A 20,081-nucleotide genomic window follows, 5' to 3' on the forward strand; every position below is an offset into this window, starting at 1 on the left:
TTCTAACTTAGGTGTGATTGTAAGTGTTGAGTACAAGCAAAGGTTGTGCAACTTAGTTTCTCACACTCCCTAATTGGCTTTAAAAACTTAACCAACTTTAAAAAGTAGTTAAAGTTTAGAAATTGTTAATATTCCCCAAAAAATGGTTTTGCTGTACAAACTAGTAAAACCCACTTGTAGCCTGAGGATTCTCACGGGAAAAGGTTTTACTAGGACAATTGTCCTCTTAAACATTTTTAGGTGGAAAATTGTTACGTTAGAAAATTAGAAAATACACAAACGTGAACAAGTTATGTATATCTCAAAAATCCATTAACGGAAAAACAATCCTTAACTGAGACCCTTATAGTGAAACTCCTTGTGCTTATGGCACCTATCAACAATTACATTCACAGTGGTCATCACTGCCAGGTAAAGCATGGTGGTCCCCATTGTAAATATAGGGGGGACTGGGAGGCAACACCATAGGCACCTCCCATTCCCACAATTTTCACACCCATGGCTCAAACCTCATACCCCGCCACTAACCGCATGCCCCCACACACTTACACAGCAATTTAGACATATTTCATTTTTACCGCCACGGTTCTACAACACCCACCCAGACACCCCATTTGATCACCCAGACACACATAGGGACACCCACACTCACCCATGGACCCTGCTTTCCTTACATTCTTTGGGGTCCGCGATGACGGCTGCTGGAGTCCCATGTTGTGTGTGGGCAGTCCCACAGCACCGACGTCTTTCCACTGTCGCCCACACTGCAGCGCTGATATGTGCATCATTATTTGGTGGGCTGGGGGGTTTGTCTGTGTGGCGGTGGTGGGATGATGTGTACTGCATTTCCGCCATCGTTGGCCTTGGCGGTGGGTAGAGATTGTCAATTTGGTGGTGGCATGTCGTTTTGGCATCATTATACGGCGGTGTGCAATCCACCGCCAGTGGCGGTCTTTTGCTGGCCGTCAGCACAAGTTGCCAAGTTCATAATGAGGGCCTGTTGGACGTTTTTGCTTACGCAGGGTCATCCCCAATCTTTTTGCCTCCTGCCTCCTATTTTTTCTGACCTGTTGCAGTTGGCTTTTGAACTCTGAGCACTTTATCACTGCTAACCAGTGCTAAAATGCATATGCTTTCTGTGTAAATTGTATGTAATGGGTTTATCCATGATTGGCATATTTGATTTACTAGTAAATCCCTAGTAAAGTGTACTAGAGGTGCCAGGGCCTGTAAATCAAATGCTACCAGTGGGCCTGCAGCACTGGTTGTGCCACCCACATAAGTAGCTCTGTAATCATGTCTCAGACCCTCCACTGCAGTGTCTGTGTGTGCTGTTTTAACTGTAAATTCGACTTGGCAAGTGTACCCACTTGCCAGGCCTAAACCTTCCCTTTTCTTACATGTAAGGCACCCCTAAGGTAGGCCCTAGGTAGCCCCAAGGGCAGGGTGCAGTGTATGGTTAAGGTAGGACATATAGTGATGTGTTTTATATGTCCTGACAGTGAAATATTGCTAAATTCGTTTTTCACTGTTGCAAGGCCTGTCCCTCTCATAGGTTAACATGGGGGCTACCTTTAAATCTGATTAAAGTGTAGATTCCCTTTGGGAGCAGATGGACATGCGGAGTTTGGGGTCCCTGAGCTCACAATTTAAAAAGGCATCTTTTAGTAAAGTTGATTATAAGATTGTGTGTTTGAAAATGGCACTTTTAGAAAGTGAGCATTTTCTTGCTTATACCATTTCAGTGACTCTGCCTGTTTGTGTATTCCCTGTCTGGGTCAGTTTGACAGTTGGGCTGGTTGCACCTCACACTAGACAGTGACACAAAGGGAGCTGTGGTGTAGTCTGCATTTCCTGATGAGCCATCTGTGCTAGGAGGGAGGGGAGGAGTGGTCACATACACCTGAAAGGGCTGTGCCTGTCCTCACACAATGCCGTCTCCGACCCCCTGGTGAGTGTTTGGGGCCTGGCCTGGGAAAGGCAGGATTTCACAATCAAAAGAGACTTTACTTTAAAGTAGGCCTACTTCAAAGGAGAAATTGGGCATAAGAAGGGCACCCAAAACCACAGACTTTAGATCACTACTGGACATCAAGAGGAACCTCTGCCTAGAGAAGAGCTTAAGTGCTGCCCTGCGTTTGACTGTGCTCTGTGGAGCTATCCTGCAGTTGCTGCTTCTGCCAGAGTAAGAAGGCAAAGACTGGACTTTGTGTGCCTTCCATCTTGTGAAGAAATCTCCAAGGGCTTGATTTAGAGCTTGCCTCCTGTTGTTTGAAGTCTTAGGGACGGCAAAGACTTCTCTCTGCCAACACCTGGATTTCCTGGAGAGACTCCTGCTCTGACAAGTGGTGCCCTATCCAGTCCCGGGGCCCTTGAAAGGAAAGCTGGTGGAAATCCAAGGAAATCGACTTCGGACGACTTCGGACCGACGCCACTGCTGAATCTGGTGACGCCGCCTGCAACCGACTCCGTGACCTTCGCTGGAACTCGACGACCTTCGCAGGCCTGATTCTGTTGCAGCCCCGCTGAAGTCCGAAACTCCGTGGAAGTCGCTGCACCATGTCATAATCGATGCCACTCGAAGTGCACGGATTCAACGTTTCGCACAGACGCCGCGATCTCCGACTTTGTGCATCGACTTGTTTTCACTCTTCACCAAAGGTACTGTACTTGGGGGTCTACGCGACTCCGTGTCCGGCACCGCTGGTGTCGGCTTGTTGGGAACGACTCCGTCACAACGCCGTGTTAACACCTCATCGAAGCATTTTTTAGTTTAATCTTTAAAAATTCATAACTTGACTTGTGTATGTTGGATTTTTTTCATTTTGGTCTTGTTTTGTTTAGATACATGTTTACTATTCTTCTGAACTGGTGTTGTGTCATTTTGTAGTGTTTTCATTAAGTTACTGTGTGTGTTGGTACAAATACTTTACACCTAGCACTCTAAGGTTAAGCCTACTGCTCTGCCAAGCTACCAAGGAGGTAAGCAGGGGTTAGCTGAAGGTGATTCTCTTTTACCCTGACGAGAGTGAGGGTCCTTGCTTGAACAGTGGGTAACCTGACTGTCAACCAAAGACCCCATTTCTAACAGGGCCTAAGTGCTGAACTCCAGTTGAAATACTCCCTATAAACCCTAGTTTAGGCCCTTTGATTCTGACACCCTGTACAGTTTTGAAGTGCTCTGCTACCCATCTCAGCAGACCAAGACTACTGTCTGTACATCGTGTCCCATACAAGTAGACGACTCTGTTGTAGAAGTACTGAGACCCTGCCGGTTCTTCCTGTGTGTCTCACTTCTGAAAGGCAGGAATCCATGCCGTTCTTATCTTAGTACCCATTGAAGGTCTGCAAATGACCCTAAATATCCACAAAATCCCATTATTGTTACCCAGTGTTCAGTGAGTGCACCTTATGTTATAAGCCAGAAGCCCCTGCTCTTCAATACTGAAAATCCACTCAGCTCTCTCAGTGCACCTCAATCCCAATATAGTATACGGCCATGGTAATACAATCTCAAAACACTCCCCAGCCAGCTTGTGCCATTCTGATAGAATCTTGAGCCTGGACAGTGTTCTATGGCATGATTTTACTTGGTGGCATTTGATGTGGGTCCCCTCTAAAAAACGCAGCTTATACTAATTGCTGCAATAAAGAATCTATCACTTACCTGGCCTGTGTGAGGAATTCTCGTGGCAGTACTGGTGATGTTCAGTCAATAGTAGAGCGAGCCCAGAATACCGTTAGGCCCTGGTGGAGCTGTGGAGCCTGGGCACCATCAATTAGAGTTGAGCAATCTGGCACTCCCTATGCGGGTGGACAAAGATGTTTCTAATTGGTAGATCTCAGACTGAAGCAAATTTCATCTACTTCACCTTGGTTCTGACCTGCAGCACTCAAGCAGATGTTCAAAGTTAGCAAAAACTGGTCTTAAGAATGCTAATTACTTTAAAATAGGGACGGGTCTCTGTGACTGGCAAAAGATGTGCTTAGCAGTCCTCTTCTAAAACTCCTCGTTGCCATAGTGATGGACCCTCTGGAGCTGAGGAGAGGTATTTTGTCTCATTGGCGATCAGAGCCCCAGGGAAATTTGCAATGTCCAAAGATATGTTCTTGCCAGGGAAATATTCGTATAAATAGAATTTCTCCAGTAAGGTTGGAGGAAGTCAGTGAGTTTTTCTTAGGGGAGGTTAGAGTTGGCTTCTAAATAGAAGCTCTGTAGAAGAAAGGAACCGAGAGAGCACATTCTCGTCGATGGGTGGATATAAATGTATTTCTTAAAGAGAGAGGGGTTTGCTGAGAATAAGGAAAGTGGAATTTGTCCTGAGAGGGATCTTATCATTGGAACTTATGCCAAGTCGGGGGGATGCATTAGGATGAATGGGGCTATTTTTGAGGTGAGAAGAACAGCTTGTATTAATTAAAGTATCTCACCATCTCAATAATGGCATTTCTACCTTGTGGGGGTATGCATGATGGAAGAGGGTATTGTCAGGAGCAGTGTTTCGTGATTTGAATCTCTTTCACAAGGGGAGATATGTTGGGACTGAGAAGAACCACAAGAAGAACAGCTTTTATTATGTTTACGGTCTCATTGACGAACTTTCTATCCTGTGTGGGCATGCGTTGGAACTGATGGAAGGCGGTATTCTCAGGAGAAGCGTCTCGTGAGAGGAATCTCTCTCAAGAGGTGGACATGCTGTGCGGAGGGGAGAAGTTTTCATCAGGCAAGGGGCGCATGAATGGAATTTCTTGCATGTGGAAGGATAGGTCGGGGTTACAGAAAAGAGCTTTTAACAGGAAGGATCTTGGGACTTATTTCTCTCGTGAAGGAACATATTCACCATTGAGTAGTGAATACAGCTTATGCTTCTATCAGGGAATGTTCTTTCAAATTGAATTCCTTTGAGACGGAGAACGGCACCGAGGGGAGATGTTTTTCTCGGAGGGGTGTTATTCTACGAGCTTCTCATTACCTCGAAGCGAGACTCGGGTGGAATGAGGGTTGAGCAGACCGAGTAACGCCTAGGCAGCCCTCCCTTAGCCCCCTCTCACGTTACACTGTGTGATGTTTCCAGTTAAACGGGCTCAATTTAGAGACAGAAAGCTTTTGAATGCTGCAAGGAATTTTCTCAGGAGGCATTTTGCAAACAGTAAGAAGGCGTTTAGAGTCAGCCTGCTCCACTTCATGACAACGGCTCGTCTTCTCCTCTGAGGGAAAGAAACGACCTCCAGGCTGATGACGAAGTCAGATAATAGCACCACTTAATATCGACATTGCCAACACACTTTTGGACAATGACTCGAACACGTCAGCCTCACACTTGTCACTACATTTATACCATTGACAGAACTTCTCATCTGTGAAGCGAGACTTTGGGGAAGGGTTCTTATACTCTGTTAGCAGCAGTCTTGCAGCATTTGTGAATGGAATGACCTGGACCAAGGGCGCCCACTGCGGAATGCAGTAAGGAGTGAACATGCCACAAATCATTCACGTGGATCCACTCTTCTTGAATGCAGTGACCGAAGAAGCAAACACTGGACAGCAACCGATCCACAGACCTCTGGACACAGTGACCAAAGACACAAACTCTGGACGGGGGACAGATCAACAGCATTCCGGAATACCATAACCAAAGAAGCAAACATGGAATGACAGATCCACATCCAACCCTGAATACAGCCAGCAAAGAGGCAAACGCTGGACATCTCTGAAAACAGTGACCAGAGACGAAAACACTGAACAGGGACAGGTTCACACAAGCTCTGTACAAGGACCATAAAAGCAAACACTAGACAGGGACAGACCCAAACAGCTCTGAATACAGTGACAAAAGAAGCATACACTGGACTGTGATATATACTCAGACACTCGTCTGATTATGGTGACCAAAGAGGCCAACAATAAAGAGGGATAGACCGATGCGCCTGTGAATACAGTGACCAAAGGAACAAACACTGCGCAGGGAGAGAGACACCCACCTCTGAAAACCGTGAGCAAAGCAGCAGACACTGGGCAGGGATTGATCACACTGTGACATCCACAAACAATGAATAGTGGCAGATTTATCCCATTGTTAGTACACTTAAGAGTGACAGATCCTTTCTCCCGTTAATAGATAGGCTATAACTTTGCTCACTTTGATGACTTGACACAGAACTTGACGTAACAATAGAAAATGTATCCTACCAAGCTTGGCCAAATTTTGCCCAGATCCATCTCTCAATGCCAAAGTTACTAGCAGATGAACTATTGCCCCATCTGTATTGGGCCCCTTGATGGATCTGCACACGTTTGAAATATCAAGAGTACTCTCAGCACACTTTGTGCCTGACAAATTTCATGAATATTTGTCAAAGAGTGTAAAAGCGAAGCAAATTAACAAATGGCTTTCCAGCTGACAAGATCAACAGAAGTGGTCACTTTTCAAGCCCACTCAACACCCTTCTCAAACACTAATATCTGGAAAAACTACTGAATGCATTTACATCGAGCCAGGTAGAGCACACTTTCTGAGTGAAGTTCTACTTTAATGCCAGATGAGCAGTAAATATATTTAGCAGTTTTTGCTGTAGTTTTGAGCAAAATGTTCTATAAGAGCTAACATTTGAAAATACATTATAGACACTACACTTTTTTGTATGCTAGACACTGCTGGTATTTGACTCTGCACACTGAGACCCTACTAACTGGTTTCTGAGAGCAAGTGTTGCCTTTATTCCTTTATTCAGTTTCTCACCCACAGGCACCAAAGCTGCCTTTTTATTTGCAGTAGAGAATTGCAAATAGGCTGGTTGTCCTTTGCACAACCTCAGGGGGTCTGCCCAGGAGCAATGACAGTGAGAGGATAGCCACCTCCCTTGTAGGCCAAGTGGAGATGGGAGAGGAGTGAACTTCAGTGAATCATCAAAAGAACTGGGAGGGCCGTGACATGAGAGGGGAAAAGATACATTTTCAGCCTGTCTACCACCGAAGCCTAAGATAAGTGGTTATCAAACTTGCTTTGGTTTGGCCAGCCTTGGTATTCAATGGTGGGGGGGGGGGCAATGTAAATGGGCTAAACAAGAGCAATCCAGTTTTTGAACGTTAATAGAGTAAACTTAAAAACTTTTAGTAACCACTCATATAGCAAGGTCTTTTCTGTAAAGAATATTTTTGGTGTGAGGAATTACAATACGACATTCCTCTCCTAGTGGCTTTATTTGTTGGTGCTTCAGTGAGAAGCATTGGATTAGACTGGCTGAAAATAGGCATGCTCTGAGGTCTGTCTTTGTATGAAAGGCTCGGAACCACATAACATCTGAATTGGGGGTGGGCTGAAAGTTAGTGGGGCTGGATAGTTACTGAGGCCAGACTGAAATACAGCTGGAATTCTAAGGAGATAGGTAGACAGACCATTGCAAGTCTGCATGGTGCAGGACTTTGGAGGGGATGAAATCTGTTTATACTTCTTGTGAGAGTGTGACAACCACTACCAAAATGTGTGTTTTATTCTACCAGAGTTTCACTGCCAAGACTGGTCCCCTGGTTGGCTTAATCAGATGACCACCCAAAAGCACCCAAGGACTCTTCTTTTGAAGACGACCAGTTGACCCATTATAACTGGTCTGGCACTAAACTTGGTGAAAATTCATTTTTGCAACTAGAACATGAGTGGAAGAGCTAACCTACACGCTCTCTGAACTGCTCTCTGGAACTGTGGCTGTCCTAAGGAAGGCAATGGCTTTGGAGGCAACACCTTGAGTGGGCTGGGAGAAGACAACAAGGGAGGGCATACTACCTATTGACTTAGGCAGATTTGAAAAGACAAGAGAGGCGCTGCCTACTGTGGAGGTCCAAGCCACAGGCACCCATACAGGAACTCTATGAAGTTTGGAGTCTGTGAACTGTGCTTGTATGAACAAGGCAACTGACTCTCATCTAACCCCTCCGGCCTGACTAAAGGCTAGAGGGAGCCTGGATCTTGAAGTTGTAATGTGTGGTTCGAGGGAGAGGTCTCCAGTGGCCACTTGTGAGAACTGCACAGGGGGTTTCAGTGACTGTCCATGCACAATGCAGAAGTAATATGGAACGGAACTGTCGGTTTAAGAAGTTATAACTTTCCATTGACTGATCCAATTTTTATTGTTTTAACCTTATTTTAATCAGATTGTTTTCTTTTTACTAAATTGGTCTGGGTGCTTTACTGTATTGATGCAAGAGTTATACTGGTACTTCTAAACCTTAACACACATTTCTGACATTGTCTTCTGTCTAAGTCCTGACCTACTACAGAGTTTAAAAAAAAACTGTCTTAGAAAAACAATCTGTGCCTAATTAGAAGCTAGAGTTGCACACTGGTGGGAGAATTTATACTCCTAGACAAACTGGCTTTGTACTTGCAACTTTGTTTACCATCTCCACGGGTGACAACTCCCAAATAGGGTAGTGCATTGCAGGAATTGGCAGAAGGGCCTCACCTAGGGCCAGACAGTGCATCTAACTATCCAAGTGTGGGCAATCCGCGTTGTGCTTAGCCTTGGGCTGTGTGCACTGGTGGTTGTCCACAGGGCCTGACCTTTAGCCAGGACCTGCACTGAAGTTTGTGTGTGGACAACCCCTGCTGCTGATTGGCTTTCAGCCTTGCACTGGGGTGATAGTTCTCGGTCTTAAAATCAGCCGCTTTGTGGGCAGCCAACCTGCAATGAATGCAGCCTTCAGCAAGTCGCTGCAAGGATTGATTGCAGGGCAAGGCTGTAGGTCAGGCCTGCCTCAGCTCCTCCATAGACAGTGAATTCATGCTCCACATGACTGTGGGCCCCTTTTTTCAATATGTTTTACAGTACACAATCTCATGTCAACAGCACTATCATCAATAATGCCATCACTGATATCATCAATTGTCATTTGAGATGTCACCAGTGCTGTCATCAAAGATGTCAATTCAAAGATGTCAATTAACATGTTATGAGTGATATCACATGTAATGTTGATTTTATATATATATTGTTAGACCTGACAGTCTTAGGGTGGTCATCCCCAACTTTTTGCCTGCCTCTCTCCACTTTTTCGGCACTGTTTTTGCTGGTTTTAGGACTCTGCGCACTTTACTACTGCTAACCAGTGCTAAAGTGCATATGCCCTCTCCCTTAAATCATGGTAACATTGGTTCATACCCAATTGGCATATTTGATCTACTGGTAAGTCCCTAGTAAAGTGCACTAAATTTGCCCATGGCCCGTAGATTGAATGCAACTAGTGGGCCTGCAGCAAAGGTTGTGCCACCCACATAATTAGCCCCTTAACAATGTCTCATGCCTGCCATTGCAAGGCCTGTGTGTGCAGTTTCACTGCCACTTGGACTTCACATTTAAAAGTACTTGCCAAGCCTTAAACTCCCCTTTTTCTACATATAAGTCACCCCTAAGGTAGGCCCTAGGTAACCCAGAGGGCAGGGTGCTGTGTGGGCAAAAGGCAGGACATATATCTGTGTGTTTTATATGTCCTGGTAGTGGAAAACTCCTAAATTCATTTTCCACTGCAGTGAGACCTGCTCCTTTCATAGGCTAACATTAAGGCTACCCTCGTAAACTGTTTGAGTGGTAGATTATGATTAGAAAGGGGTAAACAGGTCAGATTTATTATGGCCAGAATGGTAATACAAAATCCTGCTGACTGAAGTTGGATTTTATATTACTATTTCAGAAATGCCACTTTTAGAAAGCGAGCATTTCTCTGCACTTAAATCTTTCTGTGCCTTACATTCCATGCCTGGGCTGGGTTGGTTGACAGCTCCCCTGTGCGTTTCACCCACACAACCAAAGCACAGGATGCTCAGTCACACCTGGACACATCTGCATACTGAATGGGTCTTCTTGGGCTGGAAGGGTGGTGGGCCTGACACTTACATTTCAAAGGACAGTGGCCTGCCCTCACACAATGGTCTGCCAAACCTCCTACAGGGACACTGGCAGACAGGATTGTACTGAAAGGGGACCTTGTGCACTTCTCAGCCATTCTTTGAAGTCTCCCCCACTTCAAAGGCACATTTGGCTATATAAACTGGGTCCCTGACCCTACCAACTCAGACATTTCTTGACAAGATACCTCCTGGGAAAGAAACTCTGAACAGAACCTGCAACCTGCCAAGAGAAGCTGCCTGGCTGCCAAAAGGACTCACCTGGACTGCTTCGCTGTAAAGGACTGCTGCCTTGCTGTTGCCCTCCTTCCTTGCTGGCCTCTGGATCTGCTGAGAAGTGCTCTTCTAGGGCTTGGATTGTGCTTGCCTCCTGTTGCTGAAGTCTCAGGGCCAAAAAGACTTCGCTTTCTGGCAAAAAATCCTTGTGTGCCAAAAATTTGACGCGCAGCCTGCAGGAAACGACGCACAGCCTGCACTAAAACGAGAAAATTGCCTCACAACCGAAACGGAACGACGCAGCCCGACTTCCTGAGTAAAGATCAACGCAGCGTTTGCCACAGAAAATCCGACACAACGCGCTACTGGAAGGACGTAAGCCTGTGACTTCGCCCCGTATGCCCAGGATTTCCACGCATCGTCCCTGGGTGCAATGAAGATCCCTGCACTGCAGTGAGAAACCCGGACCAAACAACGCAAGTCCTGTGCTGCGGGAAAAGAAACAACGCATCGTCTGTGGGTGCTGGAAAATCCGACACACACCCTCTCTTTTTCCACACAACCGCCTCCTCTGCTATCCTCGTGTGTGCAATTTTTGACGCACACCAGGTACTTTGAAAACCAAGCATTAATTGTCTATTTCTTATTCAAAGACTATTTTACAACTCTTGAAATTCATATTTCAACTTGTACTCATTGCAAATCTTGATTGTTTTGACCTTAATCTACTCAGATAAATATTCTATATTTTTCTAAACCTGTTTGGTGTATTTTTGTGGTGTTTATACTGTGTTATTGCATGGTTTATTGCACAAATACTCTACACATTGCCTTCTAAGTTAAGCTCAGTGCCAAGCCACCAGAGGGTGGGCACAGGATAATTTGGATTGTGTGTGGCGTACCCTGACTAGAGTGAGGGTCCTTGCTTGGACAGGGGGCAACCTGACTGCCAAAAAAGTGCCCATTTCTAACACATATATTATACACATGTGTATATATATATATATATATACATGTATACGTATATATATATATATATATATATATATATATATATATATATATACATATATACGTGTGTATATATATATATATACACAAAAAAGAAAAGAGAACTCTGGGTAGTTCCCAAGTTTAGGTGGCGAGCAGCTCCAGTAAGGAGCACCCTGCAACACCAGCGATACTCTAGATTTGCTCACCTCAAATGTCTGTTTATCTATCAAATTTTTTAAGCATTGCCCATTTCTAACACATATATTATACACATGTATATATATATATACATACATGTATGCGTATATATATATATATATATATATATATATATATATACATATATATATACATTTATACAAAAAAGAAAAGAGAACTCTGGGTAGTTCCCAAGTTTAGGTGGCGAGCAGCTCCAGTAAGGAGCACCCTGCAACACCAGCGACATTCTAGATTTGCTCACCTCAAATGTCTGTTTATCTATCAAATTTTTTAAGCATAGGATCAGCACAGTGCTATCCACGCTGAGCGAGATAGGGACAAAGGGGGTCATTACAACCCTGGCGGTCGAAGACCGCCAGGGCTGTTTCGACGGAAGCACCGCCAACAGGCTGGCGGTGCTTCCACAGGAATTACGACCGCGGCGGAAGCACCGCTGTTGCACCGCCAGGGCCGGCGGTTTACCGCACTTCAGTCCCGGCGGTTTTAATCCGCCAGGGCAGCGCTGCCCAGGGGATTACGAGTCCCCCTACCGCCAGCCTTTTCCTGGCGGTTTGAACCACCAGGAAAAGGCTGGCGGTATGGGGAGTCGCGGTGCCCCTGGGGGCCCCTGTGCAGGGGCCCGCTGACACGGCCCTGTGCAGCTTTTCACTGTCTGCTATGCAGACAGTGAAAAGAGCGACAGGTGCAACTGCACCCGTCGCACAGCCGCAACACCGCCGGCTCCATTTGGAGCCAGCTCCTGTGTGGTGGCCATGATCCCCGCCGGCCCAGCGGGGATCTCAAAATGACCGCGGCGGGAGTGCGGCTACATTGGCGGCCGCCCGACGGTCCAACCTGAAGCTGCCCGCCAAGGTTGTAATGAAGGCCAAAGTCTTTTGCAATTTTTACAGCAAAATCTTTAAGCATAAGATTGACAGTGTCATCCTCTCTGACCTGTAAAATGACAAAAGCAATTCACCACTCCAGGGACAGTATTACAGCTTTGGACTGGTAAAATATCATCCAGGCCAACCTGGAATGAGTAAAAGCAACCCCAGACATGTGCTTCACTCTCATTAGAGCTCTTCAGAGGGGTTTAGCTTTGTCCAGACACAAGGGAGCACCCAGTATAAGTCAAAACACATCCATTTCAGGGTTAGAGTGACGCATAAATTATGCAAAAAAGAAAAGAGAACTCTGGGTAGTTCCCAAGTTTAGGTGGAGTGCAGCTCCAGTAAGGAGCACCCTGCAACACCAGTGACACTCTATATTTGCTCACCTCAAATGTCTGTTTATCTAGCAAAGTTTTTAAGCATAGGATATATATATATAATCGGTTCTCCCCTTGAGTAGCCTTCAATAGAAAGGATGCAGAGGCATACCTGTTACGTCTGCAAGAAGGCTTTTTGAATGATGTCACATGTAATGTTAATGATATATATGTTTATATATATGTATGCGTTTATATTACCTATTGGTGGTCGCCAGTAGGTGGTTACAGTCAGGACCATGTTTCCAATGATGAAGCATTTTTTGACTTGTCTATATTTTTGGCGCTGTTTGACGAATCTTCACTACAATTTCCAAAAAAGGTGTTCCTGAGAATCTTATTGTACATGGGTGATCCATCAAGCAGGGGCCCAGAAAAGGGGGCAGTCAAAAAAAAGTTTGCTTCCCATTATAATTCCCCTAGGGATTTAAGACATGCCTACAGCTCGAATTGCTGGACGGAATCGCACCAAATTTGTTCAAAGTTTATCTAAGGTCAGTTATTAATGTTGTCTTTTACCAAGGGCTCCACCAACTTTATCTTTAACTGTACTTGTACGGAATAGTACTAAAACTACTGTAGTGGGATCAACAACATGAATGGCCGATAATGTCCTCGCTTGTGTGGTCTACTGTTGAAAGGAAGTAGTCTCCTAGATAACAAAAATGCCTTTGTCTCTTTCTCCAGGTCCCTGTGTGCAGCTGTGGAATTGCTAAAGTAAACCTGTGCGCAGGATACACAGCCTCATTTCCTGCAATCAAATGTAAGCAAACGTGTACAAAAGAGTCTACTTTATTTTAAAAGCATTTTTCGTGCAAGATTTTAAATATAGGGTGATGTTAATATATTATTGGTAATTATTATTATTATAAATATAGATAGGATCAAAATAAGTGCAAAGTAAAAATTTGCATTTTAAAGGTGGCTGGACAATAGAAAACTGGAGGTAGTTTATAATTACCACTACTTAGGCATCACTTTTACAAAATCACTCAAAAACATAGAATCAAAGCCCTCGCTGCGTTGACAGGCGTGGTAAGGTTTAATCAATGATATGCGGGGTAATTTAGGAGCACGGTGTTAAAATCAATTGCTGGGGAAAAATATTCGAGTAGTTTATATGGAGGTGAAATTATACCCTTGTATAGTAAAATTGATTATCGAGTTCTTGAAGATGTGATTTTTAAAAGGGCACTAGGTTTAGGTACGGCGGAATGTTACAGGCTATTGGGGAAGAACTGGGGCCTTGCACAAGCAGCTAGAGTTAAAGGCTACTTTAAACTAAAAGTCTTTCACTACATTGTCCTGCCGCAATCAGGACTCATGAGAATACATCTTCCAAATCCGTAGATTCAACAATTGGAAATGTAACTTTAAAAGGGAATGTTAGCAAGAAAGTTAGGTTAAATGGTGGTGCTGGGAAAACTATTTATGTCGAAGACTTAAGGTAAGGAGTATGTTTGGCACTGGGCACCGGGGGAGACTGCTCGCCACTACTAAGTAACATAAATGGATCTCCTAGGGGTGGCAAAGCAAGCGGTGACAAGGAACCACGAGGAGGTCCAGTGCTACCTTGGCAGGGATTACTTTTTGGAACCCCAGGAAGTCCAAGGCAGTTAAGCCAAAGCACCCTGGGGTGAGGCGGGGGTAGGACGAGAGGGGTAATCTGCAGGGCTGGACTGGGAACCCAAAGCAGCCCAGGTACTTTTGTCGAATCAGCCCCCGGGTCGGCAGGGGGCTGGGTGGGGGGCTGCAAGTGCGAAGCACTCCTTCTTTTGTTACTGGGGGCAGATATTGCAGCACCGCTGCAAAACCAGCCCCCAGTACCCTAGTAACAACACCAGCCCCCAGCCACCCGGGGAAATGCCTAATGCCCGCTGCGGCCAGTCTGACTAGGGTGATCTGCGAAACTATAAATAACCAGACTCAAGGAAGCAAAATCAGAGGAGGCCTGATTATGGGATAGCAACAAATCTCATGTGAGGGCCAGTGGCGTAACAAAGGCCCTTGCGATGCGGGGACACCCTCGAGCTCTATGGGCCCCCCTCAGCACAGTACCCCGGCCTGAGAGCCCGAGTGAGTTTGGGGGTCTTCATGTACTTTGCTGGGGCGCCACCTCAAGTTTTGTTACACCACTGGTGAGGGCACTGTTAAAAAGAAAAAGTCATGTGTCCACCTAAAACAACAAAACATAAGAGTAGGCACGCAACAGCAATCGTCTTTGGAACAGATCTGCAGCCCATTGTACCCAGGTACACTGGAATTATGCTGCAAGAGAGGACACAATTATATGGCAGGGTTTACTACATTATGCTGGAAGAATATCCAAATTATGCAGCATAATACGGCACATACAGAGATAGTATTAGTTTATTATTTTCACATTTTTACACATGGTAACACTGTCTGGACAAAGGTTACACTTTATTAGTACTAGTTTCTATCCCAAATACAGCATTATGCTACTGAAGGATGAACACTCAAACTTTGTGAAGTGTGTTCCACTGCACAACAACATGCATCACTGCATTTTTAGTAATGTTTGATCTGTTTGAGCTACACACATTTATTTTGGTAAATTCTCCAAATTATGCAGCAGATGGGGATTATGTGTCAAATGCAGCAAATCCATAATTATGATAAAAACGTCACAGTCGAATTATTGCAGAATTCCAGTGATCGTTATTATACCACAGCTGTGGTGGAGATGGTGCAAAGTAAGACAGTGGCCCTCACAAAGGATGGCCTGTGAAACTGCCTGGCAGAGTTCTAGATAGACAATGAAAAGACTACAAAAAGCGAGACCGACTCTGTGGACGGAAATAAAACAGAAATAAAGCAGGGCATAAATTACATTAAAAATGACCTACAAGCCCTTTATCAGGGATTAGAGTAAGTAGAAAGCTGCTCACTGCTGAATCCTCAGGCCATCTGATACTCACCTATATTGTGCCCGACTTTTTTGCCTTGTTTTTCGTGTTTTCGCCCCTTGTGCGCTCCCCCTTGCTCTCCGCTCCCTGCCGCTGCCTCCCTGCGGCCCGCCCCCCTCGCGCCCCCATTCGCCGCTCCCTCCCGCCTCCCAGCTGCTCCTCCCTCCCCCCTCCCTTCTTAATGGCTGGCGCTGCGTGTCGCGATTGAGCGACCTCTGACCTGTTTTAGGTCCTGAGCTCGCCCCCCACGTCCGCAGCACCAACCTGCTGTCTCCTGCCTCTGACCCCCGCCCACGCTGCTGCTAGCGTGTTCAAGGCTTCACTTGACCCGTGTGCCGTTTTTTCTGCTGTCCTGTAAGTGTTTTTCCATTTTCAGCGCCTTGCCTCTTGCGCTTCTGCCCCCGCGTGCCCCTTCTGATTGTGCCACTTTTCGCCGCCCTGTAGTGCGTTTTACTGTTTTTTCAAGCACCTCGCCTCCTGCGCTTCTGCCCCCGTTGTGCCCCTCTGATTGCTGTCTCCCCGATTGTTAGACTGTGCCATTAGTGTATTTCTCCGATTGTTTTCAAATTGTGACTGTTTGTTAAAATTGTGCCCGACTTTTTTGCCTTGTTTTTCGTGTTTTCGCCCCTTGTGCGCTCCCCCTTGCTCTCCGCTCCCTGCCGCTGCCTCCCTGCGGCCCCTCGCGCCCCCATTCGCCGCTCCCTCCCGCCTCCCAGCTGCTCCTCCCTCCCCCCTCCCTTCTTAATGGCTGGCGCTGCGCGTCGCAAGTGAGCGACCTCTGACCTGTTTTAGGTCCTGAGCTCGCCCCCCACGTCCGCAGCACCAACCTGCTGTCTCCTGCCTCTGACCCCCGCCCACGCTGCTGCTAGCGTGTTCGAGGCTTCACTTGACCCGTGTGCCGTTTTTTCCGCCGTCCTGTAAGTGTTTTTCCATTTTCAGCGCCTTGCCTCTTGCGCTTCTGCCCCCGCCGTGCCCCTTCTGATTGTGCCACTTTTCGCCGCCCTGTAGTGCATTTTACTGTTTTTTCAAGCGGCTCGCCTCCTGCGCTTCTGCCCCCGTTGTGCCCCTCTGATTGCTGTCTCCCCGATTGTTAGACTGTGCCATTAGTGTATTTCTCCGATTGTTTTCAAATTGTGACTGTTTGTTAAAATTGTGCCCGACTTTTTTGCCTTGTTTTTCGTGTTTTCGCCCCTTGTGCGCTCCCCCTTGCTCTCCGCTCCCTGCCACTGCCTCCCTGCGGCCCGCCCCCCTCGCGCCCCCATTCGCCGCTCCCTCCCGCCTCCCAGCTGCTCCTCCCTCCCCCCTCCCCCCCTCCCTCTTAATGGCTGGTGGTGTGCGTCCGCGCCGGAGGCGCGCCAGAGGCAAGCCCGTCTGCGCCCGTCCTCGCCTGGACCGCGCCCAGCGCCACCCCCACTGGTCCTCACGCCCCCGCACCTCCTGCTTCTGTTACTCGGCCCGCGAACTCCTCGCCCTCAACCCTGGCCCCTCCACAGAGTGCTTCCTGGCCACCCCGAAGCACACCAAAGGACCTTTTTCCTGCCGCTCCTGCAACTTCTCCTGCAACAGAACAACAAAGCCAGCAACAACCAACACAAACCACCTGCACTGCATCCTCCTCAACACACGCTCCGCACGAAAACACGCCATCGAGCTCTGGGACTTGCTCGACACCACCGCCCCAGACGTGGCCTTCCTGACCGAAACCTGGTGGAACGACTCTTCGGCCCCTGACATCGCCATCGCCATACCTGACGGATACAAGATCACCAGAAGAGATCGCACCAACGGAATCGGCGGAGGGATAGCCATCGCCCACAAATCTACCCTCAAGATCCATACCCACACGGACGACACCCTCAAGACAGCCGAACACCTCCACTTCCAGATTCACACGGACCCCAACACTACCCTCAGAGGAACCCTCACATACCGCCCTCCAGGACCAAGAGCCCCCTTCAGCGACACCGTCTCCGACCTCGCAAGCACCCACGCCCTCGCCTCTCCAGACTACATCCTCCTGGGAGATCTTAACTTCCACCTGGAAAACAACAACGACGCCAACACCGCATCACTGACCACCAACCTCCTCAACCTCGGACTCCGTCAACTGGTCAACACCCCCACCCACATCGCCGGACACACGCTTGACCCACTCTTCACCTCAAGCAACCACATCTCCTTCAGCCACACCTCCGAACTCCACTGGACCGACCATCACTGCGTCCACTTCACCTTCAAGAAAAACACCGAACACCACTGCATCCCTCTACCGCCTCACCGCAGCTGGGGAAAAGTCACTGAAGACCAACTGACCAGCACACTCGCCAAATACCCACCACCCGAACCCACCGACCCGAGCACCGCCGCCAACAACCTCCATCAATGGATCCTCAACTGCGCCAACACCTTAGCCCCACTCAAGAAACCCACCGCCAACCAAGAAAAGAAAAAAACAGCCTGGTTCACAGACGAACTGACCACCTCCAAACGCACCTGCCAGAAACTCAAGAAGAAATGGATCCTCGAGCGCACACCCGACAACCTTGCCACCCTCAAGGACGCCAACCGTGAACACCACCAACGGATCCGACTCGCCAAGCACGCCCACTTCACAGAACGCCTCAACAACAACGCCCACGACTGCAAAGAACTCTTCTGCATCGTGAAGGAACTCTCCAACCCTAACGCCAACGTCAACGACGTCCCTCCCTCCCAGAAACTCTGCGACGATCTCTCCACCTTCTTCCACCAGAAAATCGCAGCCATCCACGACAGCTTCAACACCGCACCTCCGCCAGACCCCACCCCCGACGACTCCTCCCACGCCTGCCGCCTCACCACCTGGACCCAAGTAGACGACGCCGAAACCCTAACAACCATGAATTCCATCCACTCAGGATCTCCCACTGACCCGTGCCCACATCACGTTTTTAACAAAGCCGACGCCACCATCGCCCCCAAACTCTGCAAGATCATCAACCTCTCCTTCAACACCGCCACCTTCCCGGACAGCTGGAAGCACGCAGAAATCCAACCCCTCCTCAAGAAACCCAAGGCTGACCCCAACGATCTCAAAAACTTCCGACCGATCTCTCTCCTCCCTTTTCCAGCGAAGGTCATCGAGAAGATCGTCAACACGCAGCTCGCCCACTTCCTAGAAGACAACTCCATCCTAGACCCCTCACAATCTGGATTCAGACGAAACCACAGCACTGAGACCGCACTCCTCGCCGCCACAGATGACATCAGACAACAAATGGACAACGGCGAAACCTCAGCCCTCATCCTCCTCGACCTATCAGCCGCTTTCGACACAGTCTGCCACCGCACCCTGCTAACCCGTCTCCACGAAGCCGGCATCCAAGACAAAGCCCTCAACTGGATCTCATCCTTCCTCTCCGACAGAACCCAGAGAGTCCGACTCTCACCCTTCCGCTCCAAAGCCACCAACCTCATCTGCGGCGTCCCCCAAGGCTCCTCTCTTAGCCCAACGTTGTTCAATGTCTACATGGCCCCCCTCGCACAACTGGCCCATCATCACAACCTCAGCATCATCTCCTACGCCGACGACACCCAGCTCGTCCTCTCCCTGACCAAAGATCCGCTCACCGCCAAAACCAACCTCCACGAGGGACTAAAATCCATCGCCGAGTGGATGAACAACAGCCGCCTGAAGCTCAACTCCGACAAAACGGAAGTCCTCATCCTCGGACGCACCCCCTCGGCCTGGAACGACTCCTGGTGGCCCACCGCCCTCGGACCCCCACCCACCCCAGCCAGCCACGCACGAAAACTCGGCTTCGTCCTCGACTCTGCCCTCACCATGTCCAAACAGATCAACGCCGTCTCCTCTTCTTGTTTCAACACCCTCCGCATGCTCCGCAGGATCTTCAAGTGGATTCCAACAGGAACCAGGAAGACGGTAACTCAAGCCCTCGTCAGTAGCAGACTTGACTACGGCAACGCACTCTACACAGGCATCCCAACGAAAGACATCAAACGACTCCAACGCATACAGAACGCATCCGCCCGCCTGATCCTCGACATACCCCGCCGATGTCACATCCCCCCCACCTGAAGGACCTCCACTGGCTCCCTGTGGATAAAAGGATCACCTTCAAACTCCTCACCCACGCACACAAGGCACTACACAACACCGGACCCACCTACCTAAACACCAGACTCAACTTCTACGTCCCCACACGTCAACTCCGCTCCGCCAACCTCGCCCTCGCCATCATCCCCCGAATCCAGCGCAAGACCTCTGGCGACAGATCCTACTCCTTCCTTGCCGCCAAGACCTGGAACTCTCTCCCCACCTCACTACGCCAGACCCAGGACCTCCTCACCTTCAGGAGACTCTTCAAGACATGGCTCTTCGAATGCTAGCAGCACCCCCCCCCCCCACCCCCAGCGCCTCGAAACCCTGTCGGGTACACAGCGCGCTTTATAAATTCACTGATTGATTGATTGATTGACCTATATAGCTGCTCTCGAATCCTAACCCCAGTCTCTCAAAAAGACCTATGAAGACCTTGAAAGCAGGTTAACTGGAGAGAACTTCTGAATTTGGAA

The 20,081-nt window shown here is 48.0% G+C and overlaps 1 protein-coding gene across 15 annotated transcripts in view; it reads left to right on the forward strand.

Annotated features, from left to right (window-relative positions):
* The window catches only part of LINGO1 (leucine rich repeat and Ig domain containing 1), a 3,157,620-nt gene that overhangs the window by 1,455,943 nt on the left and 1,681,596 nt on the right, over positions 1 to 20,081 (forward strand). For all 15 annotated transcript variants that reach the window (XM_069222181.1, XM_069222179.1, XM_069222184.1 and 12 more), the window contains one exon: positions 13,264 to 13,339. The gene's annotated coding sequence lies outside the window, so the exon portion shown is untranslated. The remainder of the gene's footprint in view (positions 1 to 13,263; positions 13,340 to 20,081) is intronic.

The sequence above is a fragment of the Pleurodeles waltl genome, chromosome 3_1 (assembly GCF_031143425.1).
Source record: "Pleurodeles waltl isolate 20211129_DDA chromosome 3_1, aPleWal1.hap1.20221129, whole genome shotgun sequence".
Lineage (NCBI taxonomy): Eukaryota > Metazoa > Chordata > Amphibia > Caudata > Salamandridae > Pleurodeles > Pleurodeles waltl.